Genomic DNA, 16,032 nt, shown 5'->3' with positions numbered 1-16,032 from the left:
CAAACCCAAACTGGGTGGGGTCCAGTGTTTTAAGGATGCTAATGTCTTTGTTTATAAGTTCCATGATAATACGTTCCACGGCCTTGCAGATCAGTTATGATTTAATTTTAGAGAAAATAAAATGTATTAAGGGCTTCTACATGCCTGCAGAAGTAGATACTAACCAAGTAGATATTAATCCACTCCACAAGGGGGGATCCACCTTGGATCCCAGGAACTACCGCCCCATCAGTCTGACGAGCCTGATCTGCAAGGCCATGGAACGTATTATCATGGAACATATAAACAAAGATTTTAGCAACCTTAAAACACTGGACCCCACCCAGTTTGGGTTTGTGAAGAGACGATCTTGTCTCCTGAAGCTGATTGACTTCTTCAAATCAGACTCTAGAGCCGAGGGTAAGGCAGTCCAGACAGCCTATCTGGACCTCGCCAAGGTCTTTGACACCATCCCCCACTCTGGAATCATAGATAAACTTACTAAGCTGGGCATTAATCCCTACGTCACTCGATGGGCTGCCAACTGGCTTACTGACAGAACCCATACTGTAAAAGTAGCTGACTCCAAATCCAGCTCCAGACAAGTGACAAGTGGACTACCTCAGGGTTCAGTCCTGGGACCTCCCTTGTTTGGCATGTACTTCTCTGAAGTACAGGCCAACACTAAGGGACTCTGGCTAACAAAGTTTGCAGATGACTGCAAACTGGGAGCCATTATTGAATCCCCAAATGATGTTGGTACTCTACAAAAGGGCCTTATAGAAACAGATACTTGCTGCCAGAGCCATGGGCGCAAGCACAATGCCAAGAAATGTATAGTTATCCCCTTTGGGAAAAAACACATAACTGTGAATTACCACATAGGTGGCAGTACACTAAACACTGAAAGTGTGATAAGAGACTTAGGGACACAGGTGGACAGCGGTCTCACCTTCAATAACTACATCGCCACAACAGTCAAAAAATCCTTCTATGTGACACACCTCATCACTAAGGGCTTTTCACCCAGAAAAAAGGAGGTCATTGTCCCAATGTACTCATCCCTCATTAGACATAGAATACAGTGCCCCATTTGGTATGTACCTCTCAAGACATATTCAACAACTGGAAAGGCTGCAGAAATACCTCACTAAAAGAATCACAGGCCTAAAGCAGATGTCCTATGCTGACCGTCTTAAAAAACTCAAGCTATACTGTCGTATATTGTCTACTCCGAGGTGATCTCTGCTTAACATACAAGGCCATGTCAAACCTAGAGCTGTTGGACATGCTACACTTAAAGAAATCCAATCCCTCAGAGCCACACGCTCCAGGAATCTAAACTTTGTCATCACAATAAACAAAACATGCTGGAGGGATAGGTTCCTGACCCAGAGACTCCCCAGACTCTGGAATAGACTTCCCATACATGTCAAGCAGAGCGCCTCTTTGGCCCTCTTCAAAAGGAACCTTGATGATTGGATGGGAGAAAGGAAATTCACCCAGGGGATCATGTCAGTCACCCTGCTAGGCAGGGGTCCAGGGAAGTAAATAGTGTGGGAAGAAATAGCCAAGGAATTGTTAAGGCTAGGCTTGTATAGGCCTAGGGCCGATAGCCTAATACCAACCTATGAACCTATAAACCTAAAAGGCTTCAAAACACACATGTATGTAAAACAAGCAGGGTCACATGACTCCTGGATATATCTTCACTTAGTATTCATTACAACACAACCAGAAGGACAGCTCTTTTATATGTACAGTATGACAGTGTCGTAACAGGCCATAGCTGAATTAATAATTAGATTAGAATGTATCCAAAAAACAGTGCATGCATTTTATTTAGAACTGGAGGTTTGTATGTTTGGCTAGCCATTTCATATGTCTGTGCCTATCAGTAGCCCGATAATAATGCATAGTCATAATTTTTGTTTGCCTTTAAAGCCTGATATACCTTACATGTAAAGGGGCAAATGCAACTCATTAGTTCTCATTGCTTTCAAGTGACCCCCATAGCTCATTTTGCTGGGGTTATGCATCCCTTCATCAGTCCCACTTTCAGTACAAATGTTGTATATAACATCTGTATCACTCAGAGAACAGTAACATTTTAATGGTTTGTACTTTATAAATACTTATATGGAATTCATTACATAAGATAATGTGATGTTGTTTCTCTTCTTTCTTCTCATTTATTTTTTTTTCATAGAAACTTCAACGTTAGAGTACGTAAGCACTGTAACATTGTGGGTGTAGCCTCTTCTTTACATCACTTATTTTGCTTCATTCAGGTTTCTTTTCAGTTCAGCTTTACATTACACACACATACACACACACACACACACACACACACACACACACACACACACACACACACACACACACACACACACACTTATACACATGTACACATACACACACACACACACACACACACACACACACAGACACAGACACACACACGTATATACACACACACACACACACACACACACACACACACACACACACACACACACACACACACACTCATCAAAAAGAACAAATGCCCTGCTCTTCTTAGGCAGTATAATATGTAGAAATTTAGAATGAAATCATTTATGGTGCAATGTACATAACTGAGGCATGTTATTTATTTATTTATTTTTTTATACAACCATGACAATGCACAGGAAAGTCTGATTGTCAAACTGTTCTGTTACAAAAAACACATGCTTTACAGCCATGACTGTTTTTAAGTGCAAAGCATACTGTGCATAAAGTTGTACATCATGAAATATGTAGCTCTTCAGTGTTCATTTCTTCTACTAATGCTTGTGAAATATTATTACTGCTAATATCAATAATAGAAACAAGAAATGACAATATCAACCAAATACAGATACTATATCGTGACCTATCTTAAAGGTAGCTAGACATACTACACAAGCTATTTAACTGTATGGTGAAAATGAAACTTGTATAAACGAATACTTAAAAAAAATATGTGATATCTATCACACAGTGCATCCAAAATGATTTATTTCAAAAACTTACAGTTATATTTAAGACATTAGAAAACTTTGAAAGAAGTTACACCACTTAAAAGCATATTCAGCACTTTTAACATTTATTGCAACATTGTATATAATGATGCAGTCAAATTTAACACTAGTAAAAGCAACTGAAAAAGATGAGTAGCTAATCTATGTGAAACAAATCTTAAATACATGCATTTAACTGCATAATATTGCAGTGAGGAATATAATAAAAACATTTACAGAAACACAAACAAGATGAGAACTGCTTAATCCAGCAAGTATATTTTCTTATTCATCTAAAAGGTAGCATCTCATGATAAAGTAGCAGCAGCATATTGTATTTTCTGCACCCCTCATTAAAGCTGTATTTTATCCAGTCCACACACTGCTGAATTACTGCACTGTTTTCAGTTCTGTAACATCTGAAGTACTTTCTAATCAACCGCACCCTTTCTGTAAAGTAGTAGCTCCTATCGACAAAATGTTTTCCATTGCTCTTCCACACAGTAACTTATTTGTTTATAAACTGAGTAAGACAACTCATCCCCTCTTCAGCATTTTCAGCAATGATCTGGGCCACAAGAGCACAAAGGCTAGGTAGGGCAAATGAAATATTGTTGGGCAGTTAAGAGTATCCGATCAAAATAAAAATAAATAAATAAATAAATACAATTAAACAGATATTTTTTTGTGGGGGGAGAGGAGAAATTAAACATGGTTATCAAACTAAGACCTATACAACAAGGAAAGGATGTGTAAACTTCAGAGAGTCAGTAATCTTAAATTGGACACAGAACATTAGGTTCTAGAGCTTGGTGGGGAAAGCCTTAACCAAAGATGAGCTGAGGTACAAATTATATCATAATAACTAGGAAATGTTAACTGCACAAATAAATGGACAGATCCATTGAAATTTAACTGGGGGGAGGTAAATATTGCATTATTAGACATTGTTTTTCTTCTCAAAGATGAGTGGTCTCTCGACAAAATCAAGGTGTTTACTGACCAGTGCTGCTCCAGATTTGTGTTGCATTCATAATGCTTCACAGCAACTGTGACCACAGGTGCAATGTTTGAGTAATAAAAAGTAGTGTCCAGAATTTTAGATTATACTGAAGCTGACAGCTTTTTTTATATTCACATTAGAAAAATATCTTTATCTTAAAAAAAAAAAAGAAAAAAAATGAAAGTGTTGCTTCTGACATGTAAATCATAAGATCATATTCTTTTCCCCAACTATCACAGCCCTAAGTTTGTCAATTACATGTGCAGGTTTCAATGTTCAATGTAAAGCAAAACCTTATTCAAAGGATGTTTTCATCTAAATGCCTTCTTAAGGGACTAATCTAGGTGTTTGGATCTCTTACTGTATGATTTCTTTCATTGTGGTGATGAAATGTTTGCAGACTTAACAAGTCTCCGGGCATTAATCAACGACAGAACTCAAACAAGTGAACTAATCAGAGTAAGCAAAATTTAACACCTACGAGAAACACCAAGTATATTTTTTATTATTATTTTATTTTTAATCTTTCCTTGCTTGTAGACTGATGACTTTTTATTCCACATGACACCTTTCAGAAGTGATACATGAGTATATGTTAAGATTTTATTAATAGCACACCTGTGACAGTTTCTGAATGTTCTGAAAATATTAGTGCATGTGGAGTATTACCATCTGTAAAATGTATTATTTTCTAACCCTGACATCATTACTGAAAGGATATACTGTTTCATTTTGCAATCTTTTGCTGTCTGTCCATCCATTCCCACATGCACTAGTATTGAAACGGAAGTTTTATAACAGTATGCCATAATGCATTTTCTTTCTTACTGACAGCCATTTTATTCCATTTAAAACAGATGGACATCTGTTAGGATGCCATCTAAGCAAGTGAATTAACATGCCTCATAGGTGAACACCCCTAGAGGCTCCATATTATGTTTACCCACTAAAATATATATAGCATGAGCTTTCAGCTGGATTGTTAGAAAATGAAGCTGATAACTTAATTATAATGCATAAACAGAGTAACATTTACACCTATTAGAATCCTTGAGCATACGCTGGGAATATAACTTGAGTAGTATCTTGAGACTGCACCATGTGTATCTCAACGAATGTTTCTTACTTAATAATCAGAAAACTATTTTCTCACAGGCAATCAAATGAAGCTAAACTAAATTTGAACATTCACTTTATCTGCCATCAAGGATTCCATCACAGAAACACAGAGTGAATTGTTTTTGTCATGTATCGTAACTGAATGTATTTTCATGGTTACAATACCAGTGGACTGTGTTAGAAAACACAAAACTTGTAACCTTCAGGTTAATGACTGATCTGAAATACTTTAAACTCTGTCGTCACATGGCACAACTTATCAATAGGCTCCACAAGTAAGAATACCAGTGGTCAAAGGTGAAACATATGATTAGAAACCAGGGAATGGATACCGAGATTGCAATTATAAAATCTGCTGATGCAAGCTATACTGCAACTGTAAGAATGGTTTATGTCACGTAAACAGGCCAATATATATTCAGTCTATTGACAAGAAAAGGTATTGTCCACACACTCACAAAATGATCATGTGATTCCATGAATGTCATAAAATATTTAAAGAAGTTCTTCTCTCAAGTGATTCACAAGCATGCGACAGGCAAAATGGAAATTGATTAGAAGGCATCAGAGCCATTTCTGTTGAATAATTATTCAGAGCCATAGCTGCCAGTATATAGGTCTGAAATACTGATAGTTAAGAAGATATCATATAACTGTAGCAGAAATTCCACTCTCTACCCTTTACTTCCAGTAGTATCATAATTGTTGCACAGAATCCAAACACTAGCTTTAGAAAGAGCAACACAACTGTCAATCAGCTCTAAGAAAACAAAATACAACTTCTTAAGGATAGTGATAGATATGCAGGAAAAGATCTGTGTTAAACACAACAGCAAAACTGCACCTTGTGATGCAAATCAAAAATTTAAAGGTATCAACTAAACAGAAAAGTGGAGACATACAGGCTTAAATTATAGTCAGTACACCTGATGATATGCTAACATCATGAAGTGCCCTAGCTAAAAGTCTACCTGGCTGCTTGTTGGGGTTGTGTATGTGAAAAGTATCATTCAGTTGTAATTCAAAGGGTAGCTACTATACTGTTACTTCCCTAGGTACTTGTAAACAGAGGAACATTACATTTGTTATCACTGAAAAAAAATATTAACCTTCTTTCTCTAGTCAAACATAAAAGAAAAAAACAGCACATAACAAAGTTTACTTTTCTTTAGTAGAACTGTGGATGCATTTGGGACTATTTATTTCATGTTCTACTGAAATCATAAAAAACAAAAACTAAGACATCTTAAAAAGTATCTCCTGATAGCATTATTGCTTCATGTCTTATAATATGTATTTCAATGCATTATGATGGTTTAGTTGGTATACAGTGTAACTCAGGTTAGGAATCAGCTCTGTACAGGGAGGACAAATCTTTATCACTATGATCCGAGCATTTTAGATAAGTTATCTTCTACTTGAAACATGCAAAACTCAATTCATAAGTAAAATCTTCACAAGTACTGTATCGTGCACATAAAAATATACACTTTCTCTTCATTCTTTCATTGTTTTCTCCCCAAACTTTCAGTGATATACTGCTATATGTAAAAGAACATAGACTAAATGCACAATATCCACAGCAACATCAGACTGTGATATATATACAAATGACGCAAAACTGTTCCATTCAAGTCGTGAAGAAAAGAATGGCGCCCAAGATTACACGTCTACACTTCCGAAATAGTAGTTAGAGCACATTACCCCTTTACATCGTGCATATAAACAGATGTGTAGCCTGGAGGTCTTCTGTGCCATTTTGGAGTTGTGTTGGGTCATGGTCAGATAAATATCATAAGTGGATAAAGTAGACTAAAATAGGAAACAAGTCCACAACTTCAAAAAGGTTTCAAAGTCTCATGATGTGATGGGTACAAATATACTCAGATATGTTATTTCCTATTTTAAAGAGTGTATTTTGTGTAAGATACCTTTAATTCTGAATAGGTTTCACATTATGCAATGTGTCATCATGTATACAAATCACTATAAAATCAAGTGGTTTTACATTAATGGTTATCTTATATTACTACATAGACATACTGGTAATAGATGTCCAGGACAAAATCTACACACTAAGGCACGATTAACTTCAAAGTATAAAAATACCACAGTGGGTTGCAGATATTAAAATAGACAAAGCCCCATTCTGTTCCATTGAGTCATAAAGCCGTGAGTGCGACCCAGATGAACCTTGGTTGAGTTACAGCACAGGAGTTGGAGATACTGCTAAGGGTTAGGATGGGAATGAGTGACCAATGCCAATTCACCCATCCTGGGATGAAGATAGAGGTACAGCTTCCTGCAATGTCAATGTAGGCAGGAGGGCAAGTGTGTCTCCAACATCATTGAGCTTAGCATGCACATGCTGAAAAGCAGTGCAACACTAAGCCAGGAGACTTACTGTGTGAGGCAGGATACATGCACCTCCTGATAGCAGCTGACTGTGCACAATGTAAGACAACAAGGGTAGGAGTTAGGAGCACAAAAAAAAAAAAATATATATATATATATATATATATATATATATATATATATATATATATATATATTGCCTTTCCAGGGAATACCATCTCTAATCTTGGCACATGATTCTGGACTCCCATGGTAATGAGTAGGCTAGTTGAATCTTGCCTCATTGAGGAAGGAATGGGTCAGTTGCAGATACCTGAGTGGGAGATGGGAGCCTCCCAAAAAGTTGAAACAGACAAAAGCAAAGTCCACTGATATAATCCCATCAAACATATGGATGCATTTGAAATATTATCAATGAATTGTTAACTAACTCCGGAAAATTGGATAAGTACTGATATACTGACATGAGCTGATTTTCACAGAGTTAATGCTGGTATTAGTTTTGAACAGCAAATAAATGATTTCCTGATAATGTGCAAGCTTAAGGAATAGATTATATAGGTATAATACACATAAAATAATCAATGTGAGCAAATAAATGACCATAAATGGCCATGTATAGTAAGTTTTACCTACATGTTATTACTCTTATGTTACTCTTGTTTGTAATATTGCAGACCGCCCAATCAATTAATTTTTCTTTTAGCTACATAAGTAACTTTTGGTGAATTGCACTAAAATTGCAGTTTATTTTGCTGTAAATTGTAATTTATTACATAGGCTAATTGTGAAGGACTACTACGATATGCTTGATTAATGTTTCCAGTTAGTGACCCAGAAGCTTGAAACTTTATCTAGTATGTGAAACATCATCTATGTTGGAATCTGTGTGCAATGCATTCCATAAAAATAGGGCATTCACCTATTATTAAACATTATGAAACCGAAAGTCATTTATTGCACTGGAGAGGCATGTACCTCTGTGATCAAGATAAGAAAAAACAGATAACACTGCTTAAATAAATCAGCTAGTTACTTTCAGGTTAAAATATCAAAACCTGATGGCAAACAGGTGAATTTAGCTATGCTTTGTGATTTTTTTTTTTGTCATCTATTTTCTCATATGTAAAAAGACAGCTCAAAACAGTTTTTTTTTTTGTATGAAATGTGAATACTACCTTTCATTTTAACAGGCATAAGTTTCATATGTCTCAAAATAAACCTTTAAAGTGCAATGATTCAGTAGTTGAACATTCTTGATACAATGGCTTGACATCTGTTATTTTTACTGATGTTCCAGTAAAAGTTACAAAAAGTAACACCTTCCAAGACTCGCACAGAAAAGTTGAAAAAGAAAAACCTTCAGACTCTGGTACTATAAAGTTATACAAACATGATACATTTTATATTACATGTATTATTAAATTTGAACCAAAAATTCCTTGATAATATTATTTCATAAATGTTGAGTATGCAGGTCTTCTCATGACTCTAACATATGTATAATGAAACAGACATACATTTTATTATAATAAGATTGTTTTCCTTTCTGTACCATATAGTTACAGCTTTTGCATATTCTCGGGAAAAATTAATGCAAGGAAGCCAGTAGTAACAATGCAGAGCATCATGTGAACATTTTCTGCTTTTAACATTGCAGACAGAAAATAGCTTCAAGAAGATACTTTTCTTTGGAATATCATTTCATATTTGTGCTCCATCTATGACTACCTTTCCCTGCACCTAAACAAACCTCTGACTGCTTTCTCAGTTTTCATTTCAGGTACTAAGTACACTGAATCCTCACTTCAAACCAGAATATTTTTCAAATTATATTTTGGCTTTAGATTTAAATGCCAACTTTTTATGTTAAAGTCCTGGCATGCATGTATGCTATCCTCATGCCGTTTTAAATCACTTAGCAGAAAAGCTTCACTGAAACAGAATGAAAAGGAACAGAATGCTAGCTGATAACATGTGGGAATATATATAAAAAACAAGCAAGGAACTTATAAGCCATCTGATGCAGTTCACTACTTACAGTTGCTTCTGCAGAATGCTTTATTCCAGATTTAGTTTATGAGACCCATCCTTCTCAAAGCACTTTGCTCATCCAGGTCCAACAGATCCTTTTAGCAGTTAACATTTATAAACATTAATTTCCACTGTTTTTAATATCCACATGTATGTTTTTATATTTCAGTAGCACAAGAATGAGTAATCCTTCAACCTTCGGCTTCAGCATTAGTTAGCTGCCTTGTATTTCTCTCATCCTGTGGCTCTGTTTATGTTTTTTTTTCTCTAACTGCTATATTCAGAAGGCATATTCATCAAGCACCTCCTCCTACCATTGCTGCCTGTTTTCTCCTACAATTACTTAGCCAACCATGTTTTTTTCTTCCTTCTCCGTCTCTATCTCTGACTGGCTGTATCCTCCTACTCTGATCTGCTTCTGTCTTTCCTGCCTCACTGATTCGGATAGAAAAGGTCCATTTACTACATGCTTTTCCTTTTCCCGGTTCCTTTAGGAGAACTCTCGCTCTCTGTTTCACTGTTCTGCTCTCCTTCTCTGGCTGTTTCTCCCTCCCTTTAATCATTATCTGCTGCACTTGTCTGACAGATTTGTTTCAGCATCTTGCTGTTTCTAATTAACCCTTTGTTGCAATATGCATGTCTGGGGCAAATCTTTTTCCTGTATGCACATTCCCTTCCTTGTGGCATTCTTTTTTTCTCTAGAAACAATGTCCCATCCCACTTAGGGGCTGAACTCTGTTTCATTTCATCCTGCATACTTTGACTAATTGGCTTCACGCATTATAAGAACAGGTGTTTCATAAAAATGATGAAGTTTTCAGTCCCCAATCTCAAGATTATGGTACTTTAATTTACCTGGTTTCTAAAATGACAAGTACGTACACTTTGCTGTCTACACAAAAATGAATGCACACACAGACACACACACACACACACACACACACACACACACACACACACACACACACACACACACACACACACAGACACACACACACACACAGAGACACACACACACACACACACACGTGGAAGGAAAAAAATCAAGACATCAAACTTACAGATTGTTCTGCTCTGTAAACCTTCCTAAAATGTATTGATCAAATTTATTAAAATCAGTAAAAATTAGAAAACTGTTTCCTATTTTCATATAACCTCTATCTTTTCAATGTGCTTATCTGCTTTACAACCTGTTTAACTCATACTATAAATAATACCTGGTAGGAACATATATTTCACCTATCACAATATTCACAGTCATACTAGCTGCAGGCTGAAACCTTGATCTATGAACACTGATTGCACCAAGCTTCACTAGCAGTAAAGCATTTATTCTTCTGGTTCATTCATTTTCCATTTTCATACTTTGAATGGCTTTAATTGGCTCTTAGAATCATGTCATGTAGCCCTTTAGCTAGTAGCTGTGAATAACCCTCCTATTGCAGGGCATACATTTATATTTTTTTCTCTCTTTCTACATACACACACACACACACACACACACACACACACACACACACACACACACACACACACACACACACACACACACACACACACACGTATAGAAAGAGAGAGAAAGAAGGAAAGAAAGGTGCATTTGCCATATGACTTTTCGCCTGCCTTTGTACATCCGGATATCTGTTTGACACACATGGACAAATGCACACACACACACACACACACACACACACACACACACACACACACACACACACACACACACACACACACACACACACACACACACACACACACACACACACACACACACACACACACACACACACACACACACACACACACACACACACACGTATACACATGCACATACATACATACATACTTACATACCTATATACACACTTGCATATGCACACACACACACACAGGCATACACACACATGCACACAAAAGCTCACATACATACAAAAAGAGACACACAGATGCACACACTTGCACATGCACACATACACACACACACGTGCACGCAAATGTATACACACACGCACACACACAAAGATTCAGATAGAGACATGCACACACACAGGCACACATATACACGTATATACACATGAACACCTTTTCACTTGCATTGTTTCTTTTGACTATGAAACCATTTAGAAAATCTTAATTAAAGCCATTATCAACAACTTCTATCTATTGTTTTATACTTCACTTTGCATCTCCTCTTAGACACACAAATTTTGTTTTCTTCTGTTTAAAATGTGTTCTTCTTGTCTGGAAATGTATCATTTTGTTTCAGTATAATGACCCAGTAAACATTCAGTTATAGCATATAGTTTAATGGTATTTACCTTTCATACGTGTGTGTGTGTGTGTGTGTGTGTGTGTGTGTATGTATATATATGTATGCACACATTAGAATTCCTATGTACTATTTGAATATTTGCTCTCGTATGCTAAGTTATATTAATATACTACACTACAAGAAAGGCTTGCTGTGTCTGCTACCAGTTTTAGCTTTTGTTGTTATCTAGTTTATATTCTTTCAGTAATGCATCCTCAATGAATTCTCTTTCTCTCTCTCTTTTTTTTTATTTTATTTTACACTGTTTAAAAAATGGCACCATGATTTAGGGGATATTAAATGTTATATCTTCTGTTCCTGGCATATTTGGTTTGCTTTTAAAGGTACTTCACTTTCAATTTTACAATAAACCTGAAAAGCATAGCTGCAGCTACCTGTTACAGCATTGCCAATATTAGTCATCAATAGCATGGCCTGAATAAAGAAATTCTTCACAAGTGATAGATTTTTTTGTATTTCTCCCCATGTGACCATTTTTTTTAGACAACATTTAGTATTGAAAGCTTTCACAAACACAATATTAACAGCAAACTGCCTAAAGGAACAAATGAACTTTTCAAAGGAGAACTTGAGAAAATACAGGCAGTCTTTCCCTTCTTGTTGATAAGCATTGTTCCTTTGGATGGTGCTAACAGCTTGTCTGAAGCCATCATTTTTAGTATTAGAATTTGTCCTATTGCTTTTAAGACATTTTAAGAGTCAATGAACTGTTCTCGTTCAGTCTATACTCTCACACACGCACACACACACACACACATACACACACACACACACACGCATGCACGCACACACACACACACACACACACACACACACACACACACACACATATACGATTGCATTATTTTCATTTTGACACTATAACTCTAGACACCTGCAGCAGAATCTTACTGCTTCAAGAAAACTCCATAAATGCCAAGGCAATGTTGTCTGAGTGACCTTTGTATAGACATGTTATGTAAGGGATGTGCTATTAAGGCTACTATTGCTTAACACATATGCATCCCAGGCACACTTTGGGTCCAAATAGCAGTCATCTCAGACAATGTGTTTATCTACTTTCTAGGCACTAATTCCCTTCTGAATCAAATGTTTTGCTGAATTATAATCTTTGTTCCCATTAGAGCATTGAAATTACATGTTAATATTCACTGTATGATGTAACCTGTTCAGGATGTTGCTGTATCCAAAGAATAAGTAATAGTCATATCTGCCTCATTTGAAAACCAGCCACATTTAAAAAAGTATACAATCTTTATTGTAGATGTTTCTGTTTGTTTACTTTATTTTTTGTGGTTAATTTATACTTTATTTAGCTTTACTATAATTTGTGCTCCGTAGATTATTGCATAATTAGTTTCTCTTAGTTTCTGATATGGAAGACTGTTGACAATGTGGTGTAGGAAAGAATTTTATGCTTGCAAGGTTTCAGACTTTTCCCCCACAGTTTAACAATCGAGTTACTATATTTAAGAGGAGTATGGTGGGTGAAGCCCTTAATTAGGGGATGAATTAAAGTTTGCCCTCATTCACAAGCAGTGATTTTGAGCTTTTTCAAGGGAAGTTTATTTAGCTTTCACTGCTATTTATTGTTTGCTAATATCTTCAGTGGAAGAGACTTCCTTGCAATAACAGGAAATTAACTCATGAAAATATTATTTGTTCATGCTACACTTAAATCTGCCACATTAGTCAATTTACAAAGACAATTAATTACCCTCAAAACATCTTAAAACTGAATATCTGTCTCTAATAATGTAAGGAGATGCAATATTGTCAACAGTGAATATGATTTTTTTTTAATTGTATACTGGCATCTCTGGCTTAATAACGAAACACAATAATTATTTTATACACATCTATATCTAACTTGCTTTCTTATATAATTAATATTTCACAGAAAAAATATTCTGAGTATATTAAAAAGGCATGACATATTGAATTTTGAAGTTAATTATTTTAGGACCAAGGCGACTGGCATGTGTGCTCCTGGTCTTTTTAAACCTGTTCAAATGTATAGTGACAGTTTATAAAAATGTTAAATGGAAATATCTTGGCATCAGTGCTAAATAAAATAATCTATATCTGAATTAGGTTACTATTAAATTAGCTTTACATTTAGAAGCCAGGCTCATTCAAGAAACACTAGCAGTCCACAATCTTTTGTGCAATCACTAGTGTGTGACTGCCAGAGAAAACAGCAAGGATTTTTCCCTTTTGCAGTGATGGAGTGATCTCAGAGTTGGTATCTGTAAGTAGTGGTGGTGTTAGGATGATGCAGTCCTACACAATAAAGAGGGGTATAAGGGGGTGGTCTCCCCCCCAAAAATGCTGTGTGTGTGTGTGTGTGTGTGTGTGTGTGTGTGTGTGTGTGTGTGTGTGTGTGTGTGTGTGTGTGTGTGTGTGTGTGTGTGTGTGTGTGTGTGTGAGTTAGTTCCAAATTGTTTTTGTTTCCACTTGTGTGGGGTGATCCCAGAAGAATGGGTAACTTTTCATGATGACTTTAAAATTGCCATACAGAATTTGCTTTTTCATTGTAAGAATATGCATTGTGAAATCTGTACAGTGTTAAATGCAATGCATGCAAGATTTTCAATGTTTGAAGCTACACCAGAATGTCAATTGAAATCCACATTTAATACAAATTATGGGCTATATCAGTGTGGTCATTGTATATTGGTCATTTGCACTGACACTGCATGCAAAAAAGCATGACGAGCCTGGTCTGCAAGGTCATGGAGCATATCATCTTGGAGCTTATAAACAAAGATATAGGTAACCTCCAATCCCTGGACCCCACTCAGTTTGGGTTTGTAAAAGGTAGATCATGTCTACTAAAACTGATTGACTTCTTTGAAGCAGTCACTAGAGCCGTAGAAGAGGGCAAGGTAGTGCACAAAGCCTATCTTGACCTTGACAAGGCTTTCGATACCATCTCCCACTCTGGAATTACAGATAAACTCACTAAACTGGGCATAAATCCCTATGTCACAAGATGGGTGGCCAACTGGCTTACTGATAGAACCCACACAGTAAAAGTAGGCGACTCCATGTCTGACTTTAGACAAGTGACGAGTGGAGTACCACAGGGTTCGGTCCTGGGTCCTCTCCTGTTCAGCATTTACTTCTCTGAAGTGCAGGCCAACACAGAAGGTTTTTGGCTAACAAAGTTCACAGATGACTGCAAACTGGGAGCCATAATAAGATCACCTGATGATGTAGACATTCTACAAATTGGCCTCACAGAGACAGATGCTTGGTGTCAAAGTCATGGCCTCAAGCTCAATGCCCAGAAGTGCATTATCTTCCCCTTTGGGAAAAACTCGGTACCCATGCATTATCACATGGGCTGTAGCTCACTAAACACTGAAAGTGTGATAAGAGACCTCGGGACACAGGTGGACAGTAGACTCTCCTTTGATAATCACATCGCCACAGTAGTCAGGAAATCCTTCTACATGGCACACCTCATCACAAAAGGGTTTTCCTCTAGAAACAAGGAGGTCATTGCTCCTCTCTACTCATCCCTCATCAGACCCATTATAGAGTACAATTCCCCATTTGGCATGTATCTCACAAGACACCTACAACAATTGGAAAGGCCACAGAAATACCTCACTAAGAGGATTACCAGCCTCAAATAGATGCCATACGCAGACCGTCTCAAAAAACTTCAGCTCTACTCCATCGCATGTTGCCTACTCAGAGGTGAGCTCTGCCTAACATGCAATGCTATGTCAAACCCAGAACTGTTGGACATGCTATACTTAAAGAAATCCAAATCTCTCTGAACCACATGCTCCATGGACCTAAACCTTGTCACCATAATAAAGAGCACATGCTGGAGGGATAGATTCCTGTTTCAGAGACATCCCATACCCTGGAACAAACTACCCATTCATGTCAAGCAAAGCTCCTCACTGGCCCTCATTAAGAAAAATCTTGACGACTGGATGGGAAATAGAATATTCACCCCAGGGATCACTTCTGTGGCACTGCTTGAAAGGGGCACAGGAGAATAATTTTATTGGGCGGCGAAAGCCAGGGAACCTTTTTGGCTAGGCTTATATAGGCCCCAGGGCCAATAGCCTAGTATCTACCTATGAACCTATGAACCTACTGACTTACTTAGTTAAAGGATGTGGACTTACGAAAATTATGTTAACTGATGAACAATATTGAGAAAA

General features: G+C 36.9%; 1 protein-coding gene across 7 annotated transcripts in view; it reads right to left on the bottom strand.

Moving 5' to 3' along the window:
- CNTN5 (contactin 5) overlaps positions 1–10,175 on the bottom strand; it is a 5,719,910-nt gene extending 5,709,735 nt beyond the window's left edge. For 6 of the 7 annotated variants that reach the window (XM_044072701.1, XM_044072707.1, XM_044072702.1 and 3 more), the window contains exon 1: positions 9,521–10,174. The gene's annotated coding sequence lies outside the window, so the exon portion shown is untranslated. Of the gene's footprint in view, positions 1–9,520 lie in introns of all 7 variants that reach the window. The other variant, XM_044072706.1, reaches the window with a different exon arrangement.
- Between the last annotated feature and the right edge of the window lie 5,857 nt (positions 10,176–16,032).

The sequence above is a fragment of the Protopterus annectens genome, chromosome 5.part0 (assembly GCF_019279795.1).
Source record: "Protopterus annectens isolate FY-2018-M chromosome 5.part0, PAN1.0, whole genome shotgun sequence".
Classification (NCBI taxonomy): domain Eukaryota; kingdom Metazoa; phylum Chordata; order Ceratodontiformes; family Protopteridae; genus Protopterus; species Protopterus annectens.
This window is presented reverse-complemented; position numbering and strand designations above follow the sequence as displayed.